At 34.7% G+C, this 25,292-nt stretch overlaps 1 protein-coding gene and 1 pseudogene across 1 annotated transcript in view; one reads left to right on the top strand and one right to left on the bottom strand.

The window, feature by feature from the left end:
* Positions 1-25,292, bottom strand: part of USH2A (usherin) — a 775,536-nt gene that overhangs the window by 487,389 nt on the left and 262,855 nt on the right. The window lies entirely within an intron of this gene.
* On the top strand, positions 1,631-1,745 carry LOC132355073 (U2 spliceosomal RNA; annotated as a pseudogene).

The following is a 25,292-nucleotide window of genomic DNA, read 5'->3' as shown; positions in this document are numbered from 1 at the left end:
ATCACTGGAAGAATGTGTAGGAGTCCATTTCTAGGCCCTCTTCAACAGATACTTTCTTGGCAAAATATGAGTGGAGAGCATAATAGGATTTGGGAACTGAGCTACTTGTTTTGGCATTTGGACTTCTTCTAGATCTCATGTCATGTCACTAGGGCACATTGACAGTTGACAGCTGATTTCTTCTTGACTCTGAAAATTTTCCCTATATATATATCAGGCTTATACCTCTGGGACCACGTACCCACCCTCAGATATAGAAAGTTCCACAGCTCTCCCTTCAACTATGAAACACTTATTTCTTACTAAAATTCAGTTTGTCCAGGCTTTTCTGCATTACCTGCTCTTTGATAGCCTCACAGAAAAATATGATATTTATTTAGCCTAGATTTTTCTTGTTGTTACCATGGTAGTGAAAGTCCTTCTCACTCTTCTACCTCCAAATTTGAAGCAGAAGTTTCTATTAATTTTATAAGTGTTTTTGTGGGAACAGTAAAGCAACTGATTTATATATAGATCCAGTCATTTGTAGACGTTCTATTAGTGACATATTTTTAACAGATTGTCTTGGATTTTATAGGAGATAATATTATTGGAAAATAATGATTATTTGAGCATTTTAAGTCCAAGTTTTATAGTTCCTATTTCTTATTGCATTGATAACACCGCTAGAACAGTGACATGTGACAGCGGCCATAGATCTTTATCTTTTTAGCGCTATTTCTATATTTTTCTGAAGATTGATATATTTTTCCACTTATTTCTTCAATTGGTGAATCATCTTTACATTGAAAAATTTTCCTTGTGGCAAATCCTGAATCTCTCTTGCTTGAAAGTACGCCTATATTTTCTAAATCTATACTTTACATATAGATGACTATGGTCCTCTCATAAGAATCTTTCAAAAATTTAGAATAGCTTTTAGGTCAGACATTTCTTCCTTTTAACCTTCAATTATAGAGGTAAACATTTTTTTCCCCTTTAGAAATAGATGTTGATCCACTGGTTGAGAAAAGACAATCAAATATTACATTAAGTTAAAAAACTCAAAACCAATTAACATGAGATAACTTTTAGCAGGAATAAAAGAATATGAAAACAACTTACTTTAAAATATTTTAACTTGTAAACATAGAGAAAATTAAATAGACAATAATTTAAACATAACTTAGTTCCATTAATTTACCTTTTCTTTCACCAAAATATACTTTTTTTCTGAGAAATAAAGAAAGGCATAATACTCATCTCATATAGAACTTATTCTACAGTCGATGGGCCAAATAAACACAAAACACTATAAATGACATACTTAAAGAAGGATATGTAATTCACAGATGTTAAATAGCAAAAAAAAAAAAAAAAGACTAACTGTTAAAATGAGGGCAGAGTAGCATATGTGAAAGTTCACAGAAGCTGTGATGACTGAGTTGGATTGTGAAGGATGAATTATAATTTAGCTGATGGACAATGATGTAAAGAGCACATAGGGCTTCTAAAGCCAAGTGATAGATATAGATAAACGTTCATAAAAAAAGAAGATATTGTAGTAGAAGAGAGGCATTTTCCCAAAGCGTTATAAACTACTGTCACAACCAGTATCTCTCCTTCTTTTTGACTTTAAAAAATATCTGCTATCGCTTCTCGGCCTTTTGGCTAAGATCAAGTGTAAAAAATATCTGCTAGAATTTAGCTTTTACAGTCTGCCTAGTGCCCCTTCCTTGTATTGTAGAAGGAAGTATCAAACCAAAACACTGAGATGAGGATGAAAGGTACTAGAATCTGGTGTTATCACTAAACTCTCCTTCAGATGCATCACACAACCAAATCCATTGATCTCGATGCTAAGGATGTGACAGTCAACAAAATTTTCAAATCCTGCTAGGAGCCATATGAAAGAAACAGGTATAGCCTGTGGTAAGAGTTACTTATCTCTGACTTAAACCACACTGTTCATCTCACATTCAATAGAAAATTCCAATAGAATAAACAAAGATATGGCTCAGTTTTAAAACAAATCTATCAGAGATCAAAGATGCCTTATTAGATCAGTATATTAAATTGGCCAAAGATTTATAAAGAACTGCTGTAAAAAAACACAAATTAAATATATTAATGTAATAGTCAAGGTGTATTTTGTCAGGAAGTTTACTGGGGTGTGGAGAATGGAGTCTTGATGCATGAGCTTCTAAAATTAAAATAACTCTTCACATAAAATTAATGTATTCTATTACATAGATATTTTCTTATCTTTGCCCTCATAAAGAAAGCAGAAATTCTTTGGCTTCATTCTAAAATATCCCTCCTACTTCATTCCCACTCATACCATTTGCTTGGAGATGGATTTCTAGTTGCCTGTTTGGTGCATTAGGGAATGTAGAAGTTCAGTTTCATATAGGAGCAACTCTAGCTGTACAGCTTAATTTGAATTATGCAAATAAGTTCGAAATTGGAAAAAGTTTTCTTTTTACTTGACTGCCATTAGATGGTTCTAAAAATGTCTCCATTCATAAAATATTTATGGCTAACCAGCCCTATAAATACATGAATAACAAAATCTTCATTGACTATAGTTAAAAAAATAACAATTGAAAACTAATCTGAAAATAATAGAAATGGCCTGGAATTAATCCCCAAATGGCTAACTCTTTATTAGAATGGCAAATGTGTTATTTATTTAAATATGTATTATTTCTTAATTTTTTAAATTAAATTGTTTTTCATCTGCTTACTACTAAAGAACTTGGGAAACATTAGATCAGCATTCTAAAAATTACATTGTAAATGAAGATTAGGATAAAAAGTAGGGTAATACTAGAGAAAAATAAGAATAAAGAATTTTACTGTGTAGGAAGTTTTGAGAAACAGTAGTTAATCCTACTCTTTATAAAACAAAGAATGCTCTCTTTCATCTTTTAAAATAATCCTCCATTTCAACCTAGGAAAAATTAAAAACTGTGACTGCCTGAATGTCACTGTTACAAGGACCAATCATTCTTTACAATCTCCAAATGATAAGTACAAAAGGAAGAATTATCACCAGATACTTTCTGAAACATACATATGCCAGGACGCTTATTTCCTGCACAGAATAGGCCTCAGTTAATAGATGTACTGGATTAGGTGATCTCTAAAATCCTGTAGTAGTGTGTGACTTTAAAAATTAATGAACTGGAATTTTCATCTAACTTCCTTTTCATCTCTGATTTTATAGCCAGAGACTTCTCAAGTTGCTTACCTTCCTTTCCATTTCATATAGATAGTCTTGCAACCACTGTCAGGCAACTATTTCCACTGCCTCAGATACTTGGAATCTTACTCTAGGTTTTTGGGGGTTTTTTTTTAACATCTTTATTGGAGTATAATTGCTTTACAATGGTGTGTTAGTTTCTGCTTTATGACAAAGTGAATCAGTTATACATATATATATATGTCCCCATATCTCTTCCCTCTTGCATCTCCCTCCCTCCCACCCTCCCTATCCCATCCCTCTAGGTGGTCACAAAGCACTGATCTGATCTCCCTTGCTATGCGGCTGCATCCCACTAGCTATCTATTTTACATTTGGTAGTGTACATATGTCCATGCCACTCTCTCAGTTTGTCCCAGCTTACCCTTCCCCCTCCCCATATCCTCAAGTCCATTCTCTAGTAGGTCTGTGTCTTTATTCCTGTCTTGCCCCTAGGTTCTCCATGACCTTTTTTTTTCTTTTGATTCCATATATATGTGCTAGCATACAGTATTTGTTTTTCTCTTTCTGACTTACTTCACTCTGTATGACAGACTCTAGGTCCATCCACCTCACTACAAATAACTCAGTTTCGTTTCTTTTTATGGTTGAGTAATATTCTATTGTATACATGTGCCACATCTTTATCCATTCACCTGTTGATGGACATTTAGGTTGCTTCCATGTCCTGGCTATTGTAAATAGAGCTGCAATGAACATTGTGGTACATGACTCTTTCTGAATTATGGTTTTCTCAGCGTATATGCCCAGTAGTGGGATTGCTGGGTCATATGGTAGTTCTATTTTTAGTTTTTTAAGGAACCTCCATACTGTTCTCCATAGTGGCTGTATCAATTTACATTCCCACCAACAGTGCAAGAGTGTTCCCTTTTCTCCACACCCTCTCCAGCATTTATTGTTTCTAGATTTTTTGATGATGGCCATTCTGACCTGTGTGAGATGATATCTCATTGTAGTTTTGATTTGCATTTCTCTAATGATTAATGATGTTGAGCATTCTTTCATGTGTTTGTTGGTAATCTGTGTATCTTCTTTGGAGAAATGTCTATTTAGGTCTTCTGCCCATTTTTGGATTGGGTTGTTTGTTTTTTTGATATTGAGCTGCATGAGCTGCTTGTAAATTTTGGAGATTAATCCTTTGTCAGTTGCTTCATTTGCAAATATTTTCTCCCATTCTGAGGGTTGTGTTTTCATCTTGTTTATGGTTTCCTTTGCTGTGCAAAAGCTTTTAAGTTTCATTAGGTCCCATTTGTTTATTTTTGTTTTTATTTCCATTTCTGTAAGAGGTGGGTCAAAAAGGATCTTGCTGTGATTTATGTCATAGAGTGTTCTGCCTATTAATTTTTAATATTATTTCTAGGATGAACCCTGAAGTTGAACTTTCATCAAAGTTCTTCATCTGTGTATTTCAAAATTCTTCACCATTTTTTTTTAAAGTTGGGTAGTTTGTCTTTATTATTGATTTGTAAATTCTCTTTTCATATTAAGGGTATTATTTCACTGTCTGTCACATATGTTATAGTCATTTACTTTCTTTTCTTACAGATTTTTTAAATTAAAAAAATATTTTTTTTTTACTGTGGACAGATATTTTTAATGTTATTTCTATTATAAAAATTGTGTAAATTTTTATGTATTAAAATCTATTCTTTTCCAATAATGGTATCTCCTTTTCTTTTGCTTTTATAATTAGGTTTCCCAACTAAAAATTTGTTACTTACTTACATTTTCCTGTTCATTTCCTATATTTTTATATTTAACATTATATTCCATTTGTAATCTATTTTGACACATAATGTGAGACAGGGATATATCCAAGTTTTGTTTTTTGTTCCTGGACATGTAAAAATAATGCATTTCATGAGGCAGGAACTTTGTGTTATTTACTTCTGCATTTCCACCACCTTGAACAATGGCTGACACATAATAGATGTGTAAAAATATTTGCTGAATAAATGTTTAATGGCCGCAATCCCACCTTTAGCATATTCTATTGAATCAATCTCTGTACTTTCTATTTAGTTCCACTGATATATTTTTGTAGCAGTATTATCTGATAATATTTCTAATATCTGACAATTTATTCTTCCTCTCAGTATCCTTCTTTTCTGTTTTTTAACTACTTCTCAATTCATTCACTTTTTTTTTTTAAACTAATCAGCATTCATTGTTTTTTGTTTTAAATGGGAATTATTTATTTATTTATTTATTTATTTATTTTTATGGCTATGTTGGGTCTTCGTTTCTGTGCGAGGGCTTTCTCTAGTTGTGGCAAGTGGGGGCCACTCTTCATCACGGTGTGCGGGCCTCTCACTATTGCGGCCTCTCTTGTTGTGGTGTACAAGCTCCAGTCGCACAGGCTCAGTAGTTGTGGCTCACAGGCCTAGTTGCTCCGTGGCATGTGGGATCTTCCCAGACCAGGGCTCGAACCCATGTCCCCTGCATTGGCAGGCAGATTCTCAACCACTGTGCCACCAGGGAAGCCCCCCATTCACTTTTTATACTAACATTAAAATCATTATTATGAGTATGTTTTCTCTTTTCCTTAAACTGATCCTGCACATCTTTTTGAGTTTATACAAGATTTTATATATTTTATTGCCATTATGAATAAGATCATTTTTAGATTATTACTGAATCATAGAAAAATACTTAGTACATTTGTTTTTAATCAACCATCTTATTGTAATATTATCATCTATGATAGGTTTTGGTGTTCTCTCCTTTTTTATATATATATGCTTATATTTTCTGGAAAAAATAATTTTGTCTACTCCTTTCCAATAATCCTACCTCTTAATTCTGTCTTAATACATGGGCTATATTTTCCAAAATAATATTAAAAATCAGTACAGATGATAAGCATTATTTATTGTTCCCAACTAAATAAGAATTGATACAGTTTTTTAACCATTAAGGTGAAAGGTGAATGTTGGTTTGTCCAATTATCATCTGTTGTTTTAGATTACTATGCTTCTTGCTGATTTTTTAAACACTTTTATTCCTTCTCTCAAATTATATTTCTTGAGTTGTTATTCTGTAGAAGGTAGATGGACCTAAACATGAGTATGATGCATCTCAAACATTCAGGAAACTTTAGGCTAACAGAGTGTGTAAGAGCAAAGAATGTTTTCCAAAAGAAGAGACATTTTAGGTGACTAGTAAACCACAGTTTCTTGGAATTCTCATGGAATGCCCCATAGAAGGAACCACCAAAATAAACACTCTATTATCAAAAGCAATTAATAAGTCAAATGTTGTAAAATGTAACCAATGTCACCAAAGAACATGTAAGATGATTTCCTCTTCTGAGTAGCTTTATCTTAATTACAAAAATATAGACCTATATTGCATGAAGTTTTAGGTAAAAATGTTTATACACATACAGAAAAATAGATCTATTTATATAAATCTACCTGTCTACATCTCTATTTATCCATCCATCCAACTCCAGATTATTCCCCTAAATTGCTCTTGTACACCAAAATATTTATATAATCATTAATAAAAAATCAGAATTTTACAAGAAAGACAAGTATGTTATGAGGAAGATATCATTCTTAATTAAAAAATGCTTCCACTAATAACCAATAATTGTAAAGTATCATCCCTCCTCTTTATACATACTATATATATTCAATTCCAAACACCTTAAAGTTATATTTCATCTACTACATAAATACACTCCACTTTGAGCTCATTTTTGAAAATTGTGGTGTGTTGGATTGCAGTCAGATAATGCAAAATATGACTGAATGCCATTTAATGATAATTGGATTGTGAATTATAATCTACATAATACTTAATCATTTTATAGAGCAAAAAATAGAAAATTCAGCATGTATTTTGGTTTCCTGAAACAAATAATATGTTTTACCTTGACCTCTTGTAAAATTGTTGACATTTTAACAAGTGACTCTAGCAAATAAAGTGTTTAAACTTAGGTTAAAGAAAAAGGTAGTTATGAAAATATTCTTTAATAAAATGAATTTGTATCATTATTTAGTTTTTATTTTTATACAACTGAAAAAATAAACTTTTGGACATATGTCTATAAAGCATATCAGTTCTACTTTCATATCTTATACCTCACAGAAGATCTAGGTGCATGCATATACATATATAATTCATATATACAGTTGCACATATACATGCACACATATGCATACATGTTTCATTGAGTTACATTTATATTGATTCATGTCAAATAAAAGGGATTTCAAAACTTTATTTTAATATAAGTACACAAAATGTACTGAAATATGCTGCGTTTTATTTTGTAATACAAGCATCAGGAGAAAACAATTAAATTCCACTCACTTGCAGCATTAGTACAATCTCTGAGTGACCTTGACCTTGAAATGATTTAGTGTCTTTCATGTCAAGTCTAATGGTTGAAAGTGTTCAATGACCCCAAGCAGCATTAAAAAGAATCTGCTTTGGAAGTTCTACACCGAAGTCTTTCTGTACTAACAATCTCAGCTGAACCAAGCAATTGGACCAATATTAAAACATATTTCAGGCTCCTTTGGAGCAAACTAGAATCCTAAAATGTAATCAAATGAGAACAATTTCTCTTGTTGCACTTTCAAATAATACATTGTTAGCTCAAAATGAAATCAAAATGTCTACTTCTGATTCTGACCCTACATTTTGAAGAGAACACTATAACCACATTATGGTTCTTAAAGAATACTGTCTTTAAGAGTAAAGGAATCCAAGAGGAAGGAGCTGGCTATACTTCCAACTTTGTGACAAATAAAAAACAAAAACAAACAAACAAGAAGCATCCCAAGGGCTTAGGGGCCTCCTGTAGATCAACACTTAAGCACACATCTAATTTTGGCATAATCACTTCATACCACCTCTCATAAACATAGTGAATGAAGGAATGGGGACACTCCTGAAGATTCATGGAAGCCAATTTAGAATCACCATGAAACCCATGGCCATTCCATCCCTGTCCTACCCCACTTTATCTTGCTTGTCAGAAGTAGGGCAAGGAGGGGAGCTCTGCTGGCTGCCTAGATTACGTTGTCTTTGGTAATCTTCTACAGCTTGGGCAACCACGGTGTGTTAAGGATCAAGTGCTTTACTACAATGACATTTTGGGGTACTCTCCAGAGGGAAAGGATATTTTACTGAAAGGGACCAGTCTTCTCCTTCCAGGCCAAGGAATATCTAATCTACAAATGTGATCAGATTGCAATATTTATTATCTCTAAAAATGTGTTTTGAAAATACTAGAATGCCTATAAATGCACGCTGAATGAATGAAAGAGTAAAATTTCATAATCCTCTTAGCAGCCCATGTCATTGTATAATCACTCTTACTGTCATGAAGTGAATCCTTATATGTAACTGAGTCCATTCTTACCACAACTTAATTCCATTTTCTTTAGTTCACACTATTGTAGGAATTGAGAACAATAGATTTGCATGGTAACAATGCATGTATTTGAAATTGGTTACTAATTCATTTCTAATACTTTATCACCATAAGACTAAAATATTAGGTAAATTCAATTCAGTAAAAATAAGTCAAACTTGTTTTAAAAGTCAGAGAAATGTTTGCCGTGTGCAGACAAACCTGTTCATGAATGAACATTTTTGTTTTAATCAGGTAATATAATTGCATAGCTTCTCAATTAAATCACTAAAAACATATTAACCACTTTTGGAGAAGTATCAAGAAAATCAGAGGGTAAAAAGGAATTGACAGCATCTGCCATGTACTTAAAAGAGGGCCCAAGGTAGGACCCGTCCCTCTCCCTGGCCAAATAGGAAGCAGCTACCTGGCCTTCACCCTGTTCTCCAACTTAATAGCGTTGCAAGAGTTAAAACAATCTTTCTTTTTTTCCTTCCAAAGGTCCTATATCATTTTGTTAAGATATTTCTTTGGTGTAACTCCAAAGAAGGGGAATTTGGTATTTGGCTTAGTGATTAAAGATAGATGCTAGAGTATACTGCCTGGATTCAAATACTCTAGAACTTAATTTACATGTGACCTTGGACCTTATTTAACCTTTCTGTACCTAATTTCTTCACTTATAAGTGGAGATAATGATAGTTTCTTCTTTCACAAAATTCTTGGGAAGATGAAATAATAAGTTAATGTATATCAGGTATTTAGAACCATTTGGCCCTGTATAAGTACTAGTTATTATTATTATTATTATTATTATTAAAGTCCATTGAGTTTCGCTTGCTTTGAGATGCCCTTGATTTGGTATTAACAACAGAGGGCTATATTGTACCTTTATTTTACAGCTTACAAAACAGAAAGCCTGTAATTAGACACCTCTTGAATACCTGTCCAACTCCAAGAAAGAGTCTTACAACTTGAGCAATCTCAGGGCTTCTCTGGGAGAACAAAAGTCTCAGCATCCTCATCGCACAACCTTCTCAGAGTCCAACTTCTCACAAGCACACACAGTCCTTCATTATACAGAAATACATTTCTGTGTAAAATTACAGTAAGTTCTTACTGTATTTAAGAAATGTATATTGATGACAGCTGCATGTAAAAGAATGAGATTAGAACATTCTCTAACACCATACACACACAAAAAAACTCAAAATGGATTAAAGAACTAAATGTAAAGCCAGATACTATAAGACTCCTAGAGGAAAACATAGGCAGAACACTCTTTGACATAAATTGAAGCAATATTTTTTTTTGGATCCATCTCCTAGAGTAATGGAAATAAAAACAGAAATAAACAGATGGGACCTAATTAAACTTAAAAGCTTTTGCACAGCAAAGGAAATAATAAACAAAACAAAAAGACAACCTACAGAATAGGAGAAAATATTTGCAAACAATGTGACTGACAAGAGAATTAATCTCCAAAATATACAAACAGCTCATGCAGCTCAATACCAAAAAAAACCGAAACAACCCAGTCAAAAAATGGGCAGAAGATCTAAATAGACATTTCTCTAAAGAAGGCATACAGATGGCCAAAAGGCACATGAAAAGATGCTCAACATCACTAATTACTAGAGAAATGCAAATCAAAACTACAAAGAGGAGCCACCCGACACCAGTCAGAATGACCATCATCAAAAAGTCTACAAATAATAAATACTGGAGAGGGTGTGGAGAGAAAGGAATCTTCCTACACTGTTGGTGGGACTGTAAACTGGTAAAGTCACTATGGAGAACAGTACGGGTCTTTCTTAAAAAACTAAAAATAGAGCTACCATATGATTCAGCAATCCCACTCCTGGACATATATCTGGAGAAAACCATAATTTGAAAAGATACATGCACCCCAATGTTCACAGCAGCTCTATTTACAACAGCCAAGACATGGAAACAACCTAAGTGTCCATCAACAAATGAATGGATAAAGAAGATGTGGTATATATACACAATGGACTATTCCTCAGCCATAAAAAGGAATGAAATGATGCCATTTGTAGCAACATGGATGGGCCTAGAGATTATCATACTAAGTGAAGTAAGCCAGACAGAGAAAGAAAAATGTCATATGATATCACTTATACGTGGAATCTAAAATTAGGATACAAATGAACTTATTTACAAAACAGAAATAGACTCACAGACATAGAAAACAAACTTATGGTTTCCAAAGGGGAAAGATGGGGGAGGGATAAATTAGGAGTTTGGGATTAAAATACACACACTACTGTATTTAAAACAGATAACCAGGGTTAACACGGGTTCGAGCCCTGGTCTGGGAAGATCCCACATGCCGTGGAGCAACTAAGCCCGTGCGTCACAACTGCTGAGCCTGCGCGTCTGGAGCCTGTGCTCCACAACAAGAGAGGCCGCGATAGTGAGAGGCCCGCGCACCGCGATGAAGAGTGGCCCCCGCTCGCCGCAACTAGAGAAAGCCCTCGCACAGAAACGAAGACCCAACACAGCCAAAAATAAAAAAATAAATTAAAAAAACCCCAAAAATCTCCTCTTTCCTCCCTTTAAACAAAAAGCAAAAAACAAAAAAAACCAAAACAGATAACCAACAAGGACCTACTGTAGAGCACAGGGAACTATACTCACTATCTTATAATAACCTATAATGGAAGAAAATGTAAAAAAAAGAATATACATATTTATATATATAACTGAATCACTTTGCTGTACATCTGAAACTAACACAACATTGTAAGTCAACTATACTTCAATAAAAATTTGTAAAAAAGAAATGAATATTGAGTGTCTCTTACAGACAGTGCACATTATTGGGGACACTAATATGGAAAAGATGTGACAACTGATGAGCCCCCAATAATTTAGAGTTTAGAGAAAATGTTTGTTTTTTGTTTCAACCTTTAATCAACATGTTTCTTTCTCGCTTTCCCAAAATCCAGGCCAAAAACCATTCCTGATCTCCAAATTCTAATGGGACATCCCCTTGCTACCTATGACACCAAGCTTTAATAATGAATGAACCAGTTCATCCTTTTACCACTTTTTAAGGACCTCACCAACAGGCCCCTGGAGTATAGCTACAGGAAAAAAAAAATTCTCTACATGTATTAGAGTCTTGGCTGTGTTCAATTCAGGACAAAACAAAAATGTCTCATTTCTCCATTTTTCTGAACCAGTGATTGGAAACACTATGAATGGTGGTATGAGGATAGGATACCCAAGTCTGCATACCTTCTTAGCAAAAAGGTCTGGCTACCATCTAAAAAGACTGGTTGTTTCATCACTATACAGAAATAAAGAAAAGACTGAGATATTGTGTAGCAAATAGATTCTGTTCCATATTATTTATTAGGATGGTCTTATACAAACTATTCAAAGAAAGCTTATTTATAAAAAGCTCTCTGAAACTCCATCACTGAATAGTCCAGTAATCACTAAGTAGCCATTTATTCAATTTGGTAATGGTCTGATTAAACAGTTCTCTAGTGCACTAAAACCCATAGAGGTGAAATAAAATATTAGAGGCAAATGATTTTACCCAATGATGCATTTTCTCTCTATTTCTAGGTGTTCCCTTTTAAAAATAAATAGAAAGCTGGTATAGTTCATTAGAATTTACTTGCTTAGTTTTGTAAGTACCAGTTGGCTAGACTAATATAATATTGTATAGATTATATATAAAGACCAGTTTTCCTCTAAATATGTTGCTTTAACTTTCTACTACAACTTAAGGTCACACATGTCCATTTGTGTGAAAGATGATATATTTAAATTAAGTGAAATAGTCTACATACAGGATTTTAAAGAAATCTTAGAGAGATTTTGACAAGACCCCTAGTTAAAGAAAATTGAGCGTGAGTACCGCTTTATTGCATTTATAGAGGCTTTTCTCCTTAAAAATAGACTATCCTTTGAAAGTCTGTTAGCAAATCCACTTGTCCCACAAAAAGTCATGATTCAAGCCACTAATAGTGCCATCTGTTGGTAGCAGTAATGCTGATTTGTTTGTGTGTTTGTTTTCTACAGTGCTATTTTGTTCCTATCTGTTGAAATTCTTAGGTGGAAAGGAGCTTCTCTAAAACATGGTCATTTTCAAGTCCAGATACCATAGGATGGATTCACTTTGCCTCCTCAAGACCCAGCCAAGAGCCTAGTACCTAGTATATATTCATTTGATTTTTAAAGAAAAAATAAAATCATAAACATTTTCTTATTGCAGAGGAAAACAAGCACAAGAAAGCTGATATACACTTTTTTTTTTTTCCCAGTCTTCCAAGATTGCTTGACCTGAAAATGCAAGTTTTGTTTCAGGTATTATAAATGACTCTTGACATTTGACTACAAGGTGGAGAAATAAGTCATTGAAAGTTTAGAACAGCTAATAAAGCAGACTGTATTAAATAGAAAAAAAAGTGCTTCAATATGACTAAATAAGAGGCAAGAACAACAATCAAGACTTTTACAGTTGTACCTCCCAAAAGACTATTGACTATTTCATTATTTAACATGTAATATATGACAAATATGTAATTTTGTTGACATACATGGAACTAAAATGATAGTATCTTATAAAGTATTGAATGTTGACTTAAGATGGTAATACAGTGAGAAGGGGGCACAGTATGCAAGTTTTACCTCATTAGCAGCAGATCCTTTATTTGTTGAAGCCAATAGTGTATATTTGTTTCAAAACAAATGTGTAATGTACTGGTCAAAGATTGGTATAAGTTAAAGATTTTTCATTGTAAGACTAATAATATTATATTAAAGCTACTGAAAGATTAACTAGGTTAAACCAAAAGGTTGAAGGAACTTACCTTTCGTAATGATAAATTTATGAATAAATGAATAAATGGAAAAGTAGAGAATATTTTATGCCCTAAATTTTAGGGCTAAGTGAAAGAGGAAGTCACCTTGATTTAAATTTTGCTGTTTTTTTCTGCTATTCTAAAACCACTAATTTGATACCTGTTTTTATTTTATTTTTTTTTTTGCCACCCTATTATACTCACCACTGGTAAAACAAACAGGACATTTTAGCTTTAATCTTCTTACTACATAACCCAAATAACTTCAGTCATGTTTGCATTAATGCTGCATTAATCATGTTGTTGCGTATTAATGAGTTTTCAGGCTATGCTAATTACTGTCATAGATTCTGCAGCAGCCCATTAAATATACAAATTACAGAATTAAAGAGCCAGAGCTCTTCATGATTAATCTCTAAATGGAGAAAAACTAATGATGTCTGTACAAAGTTTCTCTCTACTTTTGGCTGAGTGAGCCCAATGAACAATCAATTAGGCTATTTGAGGAATAAGAATAACATATTATACAATTTTATGTAGATGCTTCATTGTAACTGTGGACACTGCTTCAGAGTTCATAAAAATTCGGCACCCTATCTGTCCTGTTCTAAATATGGGTTACCATCTTGTTCCATATTGAACACGGTTTGGAATAAGGTAAGTTCGTACTGAATCCATTCTGATGAGGATCTAAAGGACCCAGAGGGCTACATGAAAAAACATTTTCATCTAAAAGGGCCTGTTACACCAAAAAGCCACAAACACAAACATAAAGAAAATGTAGGGTTGTCACAGAGCAAAGCCATAATGTTACATGAAGGCTGCATGAGATCATGGAGTAAAGCTGCCCAGCACAGCAGACCAGATCTGGAATGAAAGGCAGAACCTGATGTAGGTGTATTTACATAGGTGGGTAGGTAGTCTGAATACCCAGTTGAAAGCTCAGGGAAAAAGTATGTTCTAATTGTATGGGTTCGTATGCGCAGGGCATAACGATAAGCTGGTACTCAAAACATGCCAGGGATACATCAGAGGGGCACAGGCTAAAGTAAAAGGAAAAAAAGATAAGGCTGGAATAGAGAGATGTGGACAGACAGACAGACAAGAACAACCATGTTCATCTGTGAATAGGTAGAACTTGGAAGTCCAGACAAGGTAGCACAATTCAGCACAAGGGCCTTGTGTATAGTAAGAATCTAAAGTTCCAAGAAGAATGCAGAGTAGGTTTTAGTCTCGGAGGGCAGCCTAGTAAGAGCCAGACAGCAGCACAGGTTTTAGGGTACCGGGCAAGTTTCCACGAACACAGAGGAGTCAATTACCAGAACTAAGAAAGAAGACGAGACTGGTGGGTGTGGGTTTTGGGAAGGTGCTAGGAGGTTCTTTGTCAAAAGTATGCACAAGGTCAAGGTCAGATTCTTCAGTAGGATTGACCTTTTGAGAATCTTAACACAAGACTCTGCATCTTGCAGGTGAATTCAGCACTGGTCCCAGGGACTAGGGGAGGGCGAGCCTCAAGGGAGAGGTCATGTGGCTCCAGCCCTGGCAAGAGAAGGGCCATAGAGTACAGGAAGCAGAGAATTTACCAGTCTATTGCTAGGCAATAAACTAAGGAAAATCGTTTTCTATCAAGGTCAAATGTGCTAATGTAATATGTCATCATAATCTTGGCTATGAAATTGATCAGAAGTTTAGTTTTATTTGATAGAGTGAGATGATTGACACTGACAAGAGGAAAGCAGAAGGAAAATACCTTTCCCTGACAGAGCTCTCACCCTGTGACACATTCTGATCTAAAAGCTTTGGAAATGTTATGGTTTTTTTTCCACATTTCAGTTATCCCCATTATACAGGTGAGAAAATTGAGGCCCAGAGAAATTATCCAGTACGAGAGAAATGCTCTTACCAAAAAGGAACTGACATTTTCTAAAAAATCTTTTTTTCTTCTCCTTAGTAAATGGCACAGTTTCGTTGAGCATGGGGGCTCAACAACCGATCGTTGTGGGGAATACAGTATGATATAAACAGAGTGACTGGAGAGTAAGTTCTTGTGTATGTGTGTTAAATACCCGTAAAGCGGAACCAAGCAATTGAGGGGAGAGCACACCGGCTGGTCATATTCAAGGGCCAATTGATGACATTTATCTATGACACTTGTTCAGGCAAGCCTATAAGCCTCTGTCTCCAAAGCATTTCCAAGCACTGTTGCAATGCCTGTAGGAGGTGTGCAAATTAAACCCTAGAAATAACCAACCATGGATTTACTGTGCTGCTTCCCTGGCTCTAGTTTCAAAGCTATATTTCTCATATGCATTCCCCTGTTTTCCCCATTACTGGAAATTTCTGAAAACAGGAAGAGTTACCATGTTTCCCAAGTCATTTGTTTTTCCATCAGTTGCTATATCGCTGTGCATACAATGGAAACTCAAGCAATGCTTCTGACTTACAAACTCAAATGCAAAATTATTAGAGAAAGACCAAGATTCAAACCCAGGAACTTAGAGATGATGTATATACCCACATAGAAAGATGAGAGCCATAGCTTGGGTAGTCAAGTTAAATATAAGTTAAACACTTAAGAAAGATTTTTTTTCCTGCTGTAAGGGCATGACTTGTACAGAATAGAAACTGGTTATATATTCTTTTCTTACAAGGAAGAAGTACGGTGACCTCATAGTCCTGTCTTCATCTCCTACATTAATGACTCCACAGCTATAAACCAGGCTTGACTAAGTTATATAAAGAAGACCTTCTCAATATTCTAGATTTCCTTTCCCACACAAAGGTAAGACATCAATCAGAGGTGTTCCGTGTATCTTTTAGACTGAACTGCTAATGTTCTGGGTGGTAATTTAAATAGAAACCTTTTGTCACTTTAGCAGCAATTGTATAAACACAATGTTGCCCGGGCAGAAAGTAATTAAATTCATAGAGGAAAGAAACATGACTTGACCTGGATAAAATACAAATACATCAAAATTAAAGTCAGTGTAATGAGCTGAAACACTGCAAATTTAGACAACAGCACATTAGCCAAAGCACAGAAACCCCTCTCAGGCAGTATCAAAGCCGACAGAAAACACAATAATGTGGAATTCCTGCAGCAAGCAAGGAAGTTTATTGATTAGGTACTGCATATACTAAATAGGAAAATAACTTAAAAAAGAAAAAAGCTAATGAATGGCCCAGAGAAATACAATAGGCCAAACTAGAAATATAACAAGAAGAAGAAAGGGGGTAGAGGAAAACACTTCCAGATAAGACTACAAGAAGACAAAGCAAAGCTCAGCCAAAAAAAAAAAAAAAAAGAGAAAAAAAATAGAGCAATTCAAGTCAGAAACTCAGCAAGAAATGCAAGTCATGGCAGAAATATAAGATCAGGATAAGAGCATATTCAACCTAACCCCAAGTTTTAAATCAGAACAACAAACTCAGCAACAAATCTGCCAAATGCTAATGATTCAAACAAGGAGACAATAATTGAAAGTAAGAAATATACCACGTCTCACCCGGTAATGTTCACAATGCCATTTCCCCTCATTATTCTTGACATGGTGACCTTCTCCTGAAGAAACACACCAAAAACTCAGTATAATTAAGGGTGACCAGTGTAGAGAAGGGTTTTTCTTGTCTCTACGGAAAGACTGTGGAGAGTAAGACCTCATTTACCTGGCATCACCAGGTTACAAGGCATTCTGCCTACCTAGGTTTCCAGTTAGCAGGAGTTCATTCTTTTAAAAGCAAAATTATTGTAACTATGGCAATAAAAATTTTATAAAATGCGTCACAAATTTCCTTGTTTTCTAGAATATGGCAAATATGCTTTAAGCTTTCTGTGATTCAACATGCCCACATCTAACCAACTATTTTTATACTGTCTCGAATTAGAATGGTATCTTCAGGAAATCTTGAGCCTTAATATCAAAATGGCTCCATATATATAAGAATTAAAAAGGATATCTATGTTTTTTGAGGATATGGTACCATTGAATAAGGTTTTATTTCAACCAAAAAACAAAACAAAATGCATAGATTCTGTTAGGCAGAAAGGTCATTAAATATCATCTTGCCTCTAGGCAATATTTGGGTCCATTCTCCTACCAGCGAAGTCCCTATTAGCTCTCTTCTCTCTACCCCTGGTATCATGAACTTCCAATCTGCCATGTTCTGGAAATAAGATGTTAGAATTTTCTCAAAAGCTAGAGAAAATTGGGTACACACATAGAGAAAATAAGAGAAACTGTAAAGAACAAAATGATTGAGGAAAATTACACTGGGTAATGTAAAAGTTTTAGTAGGTGAGATTCAAATATCTATTTTGATAACTCAGTGGCCTTTTTGCCTCAAACCACATTTTTCAACCATATTCCAAATAGTCCAAGTTGTTGTAGAAGTAGCCTCTGATAAACACATTGTTAACTTATCGGTGATTTTTTTTTTTTTTTTTTTTTTTTTTTTACTAATGGTTTCACCTCTTCAATCTTACAGCCATGGGAAATCAAATATCAAGACAAAGAGATGGTAGAAAAATCACTAGACTGGATATTCTGACTATCCACATGGATTCTACCCCTGATGTAAATAAATCACTGTAAATAAATCTTGGCCTCTATTTCCTCATCTGGGAAAAGAGGGGTGGGATTAGTTGGTCTCTACCACAAGGCTTAATTCAATTAAATGTTTGGCGTCCGGTAGACTTCATCTGAGGAGGGCTTAGGTCTTTCATCACTATGAGAGAGCTGCCAATTCAACGGATTCAAAAAGCAAATGTATTGGGCTAATCTTTGCAACTTTGGAAACTTACATTAAAAAATGTGTTTGGGATTAACAGATACACACTACTGTACATAAAATAAACAACAAGGACCTACTGTATAGCACAGGGAACTGTATCCGATATCTTGTAATAACCGCTAATGGAAAAGAATCTTAAAAAGCATATATATATATATATATATATATATATATATATATATATGTACACATACATACATACATATGTGTGTATATATATATATATATATATATATATATATATGTAACTGCATTCCTCTGCTGTACACCTGAAACTAACACAACATTGTAAATCAATTATACTTCAATAAAAAAATTAAAAAATGTGTTTTGGTGCCTTTTCCCTTGTTAAATTAAAAATGCGATGTAATGATTACAAATACATATCTATTTTTAGAAGACTTCCTTTCAGAGTCCTGCTGACTGCTTGTAGACCCACACTCTTACAGAAGAGAGTGCCTGCATGCATGTGGAACATTTGTAGGAGGTCTTCTTTCCCCACATTAGCAGCTGTTGTGTGTCAGACGTTAGTCTAAGCTTACGTATTCAATCGTCAATCCTATAATAATTATTTTATCCCCTTTTAATGTAAAAGAAAACTGAGGCCAAGAGGTTGTCTAAGTGAAATAAAAGTTATTGCTTTTAACTAGCCTACAAAAAATTCTACAAAAAAATAATAATGCCATGTAACACTCATAATACATTTGATCCATGATTATCTTACCAAATTTGGTTAAACAATCTTACTTAAAGTTGAAACCTTTATTCCAGGCAGTATTTAATTTGTCTAATCTGTGGGGATAGTTATCATTTACAAAACTATTGTTTCTATTATAAGAGATGCAAAGTCACGTAAGAAAGGCATTTCATGATCATGTGATTAGCTGGAATAAGTTCTGATTCTATAATGTTTGAAAAGGTGACTCCATACATGTATAGCCCTTACCATGCCAATGCTTACCGATAGCACTGCAGAGAAGCAAGTGCAATAATTTTCAGATGTAATGACTTTAGCTATGGATACATGCCACTATAGAGGCAGTTTGCATTAAGACATATTTTAAATGCTTGGGTCTCTTAACAGTCCAAATTATTACTGTGAACTTTCTGAGAAGCACTGAAGGTCATAGTAGTATTTTTTTGTATGAACAGTGTATTTCAGAAGAAATAAATGGGTGAGGGTGAAAGGAGGGAAAACGTTAGACTATAGTTGAGTCCTTTATAATGGCATGAGAATTAAAATTCTGTTTTCCTAACATCAGCCAGTCTTTTCACAAAGTATTTATTGGATGACCGAGATGCAGAGAACAGTGTTCCCTTCCAAGGAAGCGAGTGGGGGGAGTGAGAACTATCTTCTCGGCATCTCATTAGAATATGTTTCCTGTGAGTGAGTTTGAAAGGAAAGGTCACCCAATATTGAATCATCTCTATGTATTCATTGAGATGTCTATTACTGGATCCACTTCATCTGTCGTGGCCAGCCTTGGCCATACTTTCTCTTCTTTATCTGATTTGTTTCATGAGAAAGCACTCAGGACAGTGTTACCACCTCTATTGCTGGCACTTATACAGAGACCTTCTAATATCCATCTGTGCTGCCTGCCACTGACGAAATAATAAAGGTGATTCTGGAAAATTACCCAAATGATATACCATTTCTCAATCTAAAACTAAAAGAGAGGATGCAAACAAAGCATCAGTGAACCGAAAAATCAATGAGTGAGGAATAAGTATCAAATAATTCAAATTAAATGCTGTTGTAGCAAAACTGTCAATTACCCTGCATTCTTTTATTAATTTTGCTTTTATTTGTAGGATGGTTTCCTGTTCCTTTCTTTGGAGCCATTAGAGAGCATCAGCATGGCAGAAGGATTGGAAAAAAGCCTGCCAACCAGATTTGCTATCTACAGTCTAAGAAAAATATGCTGATTCAGAAGCCAGTGTATATTTAAACTTTCTGTAGTTGTTAGCCCAAAAGATGCAACTCAGGATGAATATCCTCAGGGACTCTGGAAACTTTGGAGAACTTCACTGTAACCTAGAAATGAGATGGGGTGTTTCATGTTGATAACTTTGGGTCCAAACATTTGAATAGCACACTGAACAGTCTGATAAATTGTCATGAGGAGAATTTAGATAGATTTTATTAGGGTGGAGACCTTACAGTCAAATATTTTTCCAATTTTATTCTTCACTTGTTTTGATGAAATAATATTACATAGTTAAAAACTGAGTAAATATCTACCTAAGCCCAGTACTGCAGTAGGTCCTTTTTTCAGCTAACTTATTTAATCCTAGAAACAACTGTGATTTAGACAGTGTTTTCCCTACTTTAAAGATTAAGACACTGAGGCTTTGAGTGTTTAATCCTAAAGGTATAAAGTATGGTTTTGAATCCATGTCTTCTGACTCAAGTCCAGGGATTTTTTTTTTTTAATTGTAAGACAATTGGCTATTTAAAAAAAATTAATGTAGGGAACTATTTTGAGATTACACTTGCAGAGTTACAGTGTCTTTCAAATCACCCTCCTGTGCAAACATTGACTAAACCTCATTTGAAACAAAGTTAGATGGAAACACCTCTTCCTATCTTTCAAAAACTTACAAACCTTACCTTTCCCAGAATCATCTCCTACTATTTTCCCACAAATGGGTAAAACGACCAGTAAAGGACCAGGGCTTCATCCAAACTGATCGGTTTGCTATTTCTCAAACTTGCCCTTTGATTTCTCATCTTGATGTCTTTATGCATGGCTATCCCTCTCCTAGAACACCAGGCTCAATCTATTTGTATCTTTAAAAATTCACCTGTTTACAGATTATCTCATTGCCACTTTCCTTCTGAAGCCCCCTTTGATCATTCTCATTGGATATAAGTTGTGTTAATAATAATAAACACTATGTTTGTTGTCATATGTCAGGTACCCTTCTAGATGCTTTACCCATGAATTTCTCTCATCGTCACAATGGCTCTACCAGACAGGCATGGCATTTACCATCGTGACCACTATTTTATGCATGACGGAACTGAAACGCAGAGAGGGTAAGAGAGAGAGTTACGTGAGATCACGGGTTTAGTGAGGTGGTAACAATGGAATTTGAACCCAGGGAGCTCAATCCAGGAATCTCCACCAGAAACTCTAGAATCCAGGTCTGTAACCCCTCTACATACCACCTCTCATTCCTCTTTGACTATGATATGCCATATTTTATTTTCTGTGTTTATATATTACTTTTATTATCTTACTTGTCTTTCTAGCCCTTTGACCTGGGAAGACTGACCCTTCAAAGAAAAAAGAGAAATAAATTTTCCTCATTACTCTCATACTTACAACATTCTGTTTTCTTACAATGATCCATCCAGTTGCTTTATCTTATGTCCAACTCTGTTGTTTAGTCAGAAGAAAAGGACATATATTGTACAGGTCGTGTCTCTTACTAGTATTTGTGGTCACTATAGCACTGAGCATCTGACAAATTCACCATAGCTTTTTGTGAGATTGGGCTGCTTTGGGAGGTGAGAGCCATGAACTCCTGCAGAGCCAGCCTTAGACAAACCATCACTGATGCACCATTCATTTCCAACCCTGCTTTTTATGGCCTCCATCCTTTTACTTCTCTCGGTCCCCACCCTTGGCTATCAAGGTAACCAGATTCACTGTAATATTAGAGCTGAAAGGTTAATGATAGCCACTCTCTAGTCAATTAATTCTGTTCTCATTGAAGAAACTAGAGCAAACATAATTTCCAATATAGTTAATGTCAGTGGCCTTGCTATAGCCCTACACTGTACCATGTTGCCTCTGCTGGCCTGGGAATGTTCATAATGGTACTCCACTTGGAAATCCCCTGGGATGCATGGCACTTCAGAGCACCTTTTCCTCTCCCCTTAATGAAAGCCTATTCTCAACTGCTTATAATCCAGAAAGAGCAAAATGTCTAATCCATGTTAAGATGTTAAAGACTGATAAAAGCTTAGTGTGTTTTCTCTCCCAGAGGGCTCAGAATTCAATTTTAATGGGGAAAACATATCTTCCTCCTCAAATTCCCAAAATGTTTATATATGGAACCCTGCTAAATGCAACATTAAGATAAATGTAATGGTGGGGGTAGAGGGGAGAAAAAGAGTTCCAAGGTTAATGAAGGATAGAAAATACTCATTCTTTTAAATTCACAGTGACTATCTACTTGCATATTAAGTAACCTAAGAAATCATGCAACAGCATTAACAAAAGTGACAATAACAACATAAATCAGGCTACCTTGATACAAGACAATGCCTTCTAAATTTATTTCAACATATTAAATCTATTTTGCACTCAGACCGCTGTTCCATTGGAACAGCAGTTTGGGAAGAAAAAATATACTCTATTGGCTAAACAGTTTGTGTCAAGAGAACCAGCTCTGTTACCCACTCAAATCACGCCCAGCTGGGAAGTCTCAAAGTCTGTCTATTTATAGGGGTAGCTGAACTTGGGGAACTGACACAAAAAAGACACAGGTGGAAGTCGCCAGAGATGGGGGTTTGTGATGGGACTCCAAATAGAGAAGCTATATCAAGCAAAAGGGTTTCAAGGCTCAGGAAACCAGAGTATAGGATACATGGCTCCTCGACTGTGATTGTAGACTGATGACCACTTCCCTCAGCTGAGAAATCAGAAGCTGAGGGGGGAGAAAGACCGGGCTCAGGCATGAAAATACAAGGCAACATTAAACATAAGCCCTTTTTCTAGCGCTCAGGCATGGAAATGTAGGACAATATTTATTCCTATATAAAGCTCTAGAAACCCATTATGTTGTTAACTTAAAAGAGAATGAAATTAGCACATAGGTCTATTTTTTTTCACATCTTAGAAAAAATAGAAAACTCTTCCTTTCAGGGCTTTATGTTGATTTTCATATTATTGCTTAAAATATGAATGATTACCATGTATATGTCTGACTAATTCTGAATGATGATAATCAGGAAATCTCTTTTCTTTTTTCAGTCAACTCGCTGATAGCTTAATTCCTTTTTTCTTATCCTTTTCACAGAATTGTGGATTTATGGAACACTGAATATTATGATTGATTACAATATTTGTATTACAATGAATCAGATGATTGGATCTATCATGTTGCTTATAGGATATCTGCTCTGTCTTGCCCATGAACACTAATGCAGAGTTGTTTTGACTAAGAAATACTGAGAACTATAAACAAAAACAAAAACTGTTTTCTGTGCTTTGTAAAAACAACTTTTATGAGACTCAAATTATAACACCTAATATAGAGAGCTATTCATTTCTAAACCAAAACAAAATATGTAGAACATAAAAGTTTTGAAAATTCCTCCCATATTTTTCTATCCTTTATAAAAAAAAATGAAGTCAAATTACACATACAGTTTGATGCAAGAGTGATTTCACATGCAAAAACCTTTAAAATATATCCCAGTAGACATAGGCAAAATTAATGAAGAGAACAAGAAGTCAAATTTAGGAAACAATATCAATTAATTAATATGGAGAGGCTAGCAATGTCTCAGGGAGCAGAACAGGGCAAGAAATACTCAATTTTAAAAACTAAAACAGAAAACCCTGAAATTCCAGTTGAGGCAACTTTATTAGTTTGATAAAAGGATTTCATGACAACTCGTAATTAAAGGTTATCAATATAGTGCATTTGGGTTCCTATGAAACCAGTTTTGTCAAAACAGTTCAAAATCTATCCTTGAAGGAGAAATTTTAAAAACTAGATAAAAGTTGTCCACCCAGTGGACAAGATTTTTATACTGTACTTCTTTTATCAATGTTGAATGCAATTCAGTGTCAGTGTTTGTGGCTGAAAGGCGACATTTTGTGCATAAAGTGGATTCTATTGCCTTCAGAAAAAGCCAGATATGTTCACAAACCACTGCTTGACTTTACTGTAGTTAAACAGACACTGTGTCTGTGAGAATTCTGTAAGAGGGGTGTCAAGAGTGAAGTAAGTCAGACAGAGAAAGATAAATATCATATGATATCTCTTATATGTAGAATCTAAAAATTGGTATAAATGAATCTATTTACAAAACAGAAATAGAGTCACAGATGTAGAAAACAAACTTATGGTTACTAAGGGGAAAAGAGGGGGCAGAGGGATACATTGGGAGATTGGGATTGACATATACGTACTACTATATATAAAATAGTTAACTAATAAGAACCTACTGTTTAGCACAGGGAACTCTACTCAATACTCTGTAATGACCTATATGGGAAAAGAATCTAAAAAAGAGTGGATATATGTATATGTATAACTGATTCACTTTGCTGTACAGCAGAAACTAACACAACATTGTAAATCAACTATACGCCAATAAAAATCAATTTTAAAAAAAGAATGGATGACAAGTAAAGAGCTATGCTAAAGTGAGGTGGTGATTAAGGGTGATCTCAACCCAATAACACACAGGCATATGACTTTAAATGACTTAGTTTAGCTGTGGTTCTCTGGCCAGCAAAAGTTGTATCCTGAAAATGGCGGGTCACAACCTAGCCATCGGGATAGCTGTATCTGATTCAAAAAAAGAGATAGAATACTGAGAAGATGAAACTAGTAGTTGTATACCATTGCCATAGTTACATAACAAAGGCAGTCTACCATGAATACACAGCTTGGAGCCTGAGATTTAAATACCCCCTCTAAAATACACTACCTGTATGACTTTGGGCAAGTTACTTATCTTCTCTGAACCTATCTTACACATTTGAAGAGGGGATGAAATTAAAAAGTGCAAGTGAACCACTTAGAAGATTGTTGGGAAGGAAACTAAGCTATTATATTTAGCATAAGATTTCCATGATCAAGAAACTGTAGTCTATGCCCAGTGACTTGCTGCCATATTAACTCAACCCTTTTCTCTACACATATTCAATTTCACTCTTACTATGATTTCTGATCTCAATTATAATAAACCCATGCTGACTAAACAGTCACCGATTATCATCATCAAAAACAACATCATCAAATATATTCTATAATGAAATAAAATCTGAAAAGTGAAAAAAAAAAAGAAAAAGAAAAA

This window comes from Balaenoptera ricei, chromosome 1 (genome assembly GCF_028023285.1).
Source record: "Balaenoptera ricei isolate mBalRic1 chromosome 1, mBalRic1.hap2, whole genome shotgun sequence".
NCBI classification, from domain to species: domain Eukaryota; kingdom Metazoa; phylum Chordata; class Mammalia; order Artiodactyla; family Balaenopteridae; genus Balaenoptera; species Balaenoptera ricei.
The sequence above is the reverse complement of the archived record's forward strand: the minus strand, read 5'-3'. Positions and strand labels throughout refer to the sequence as shown.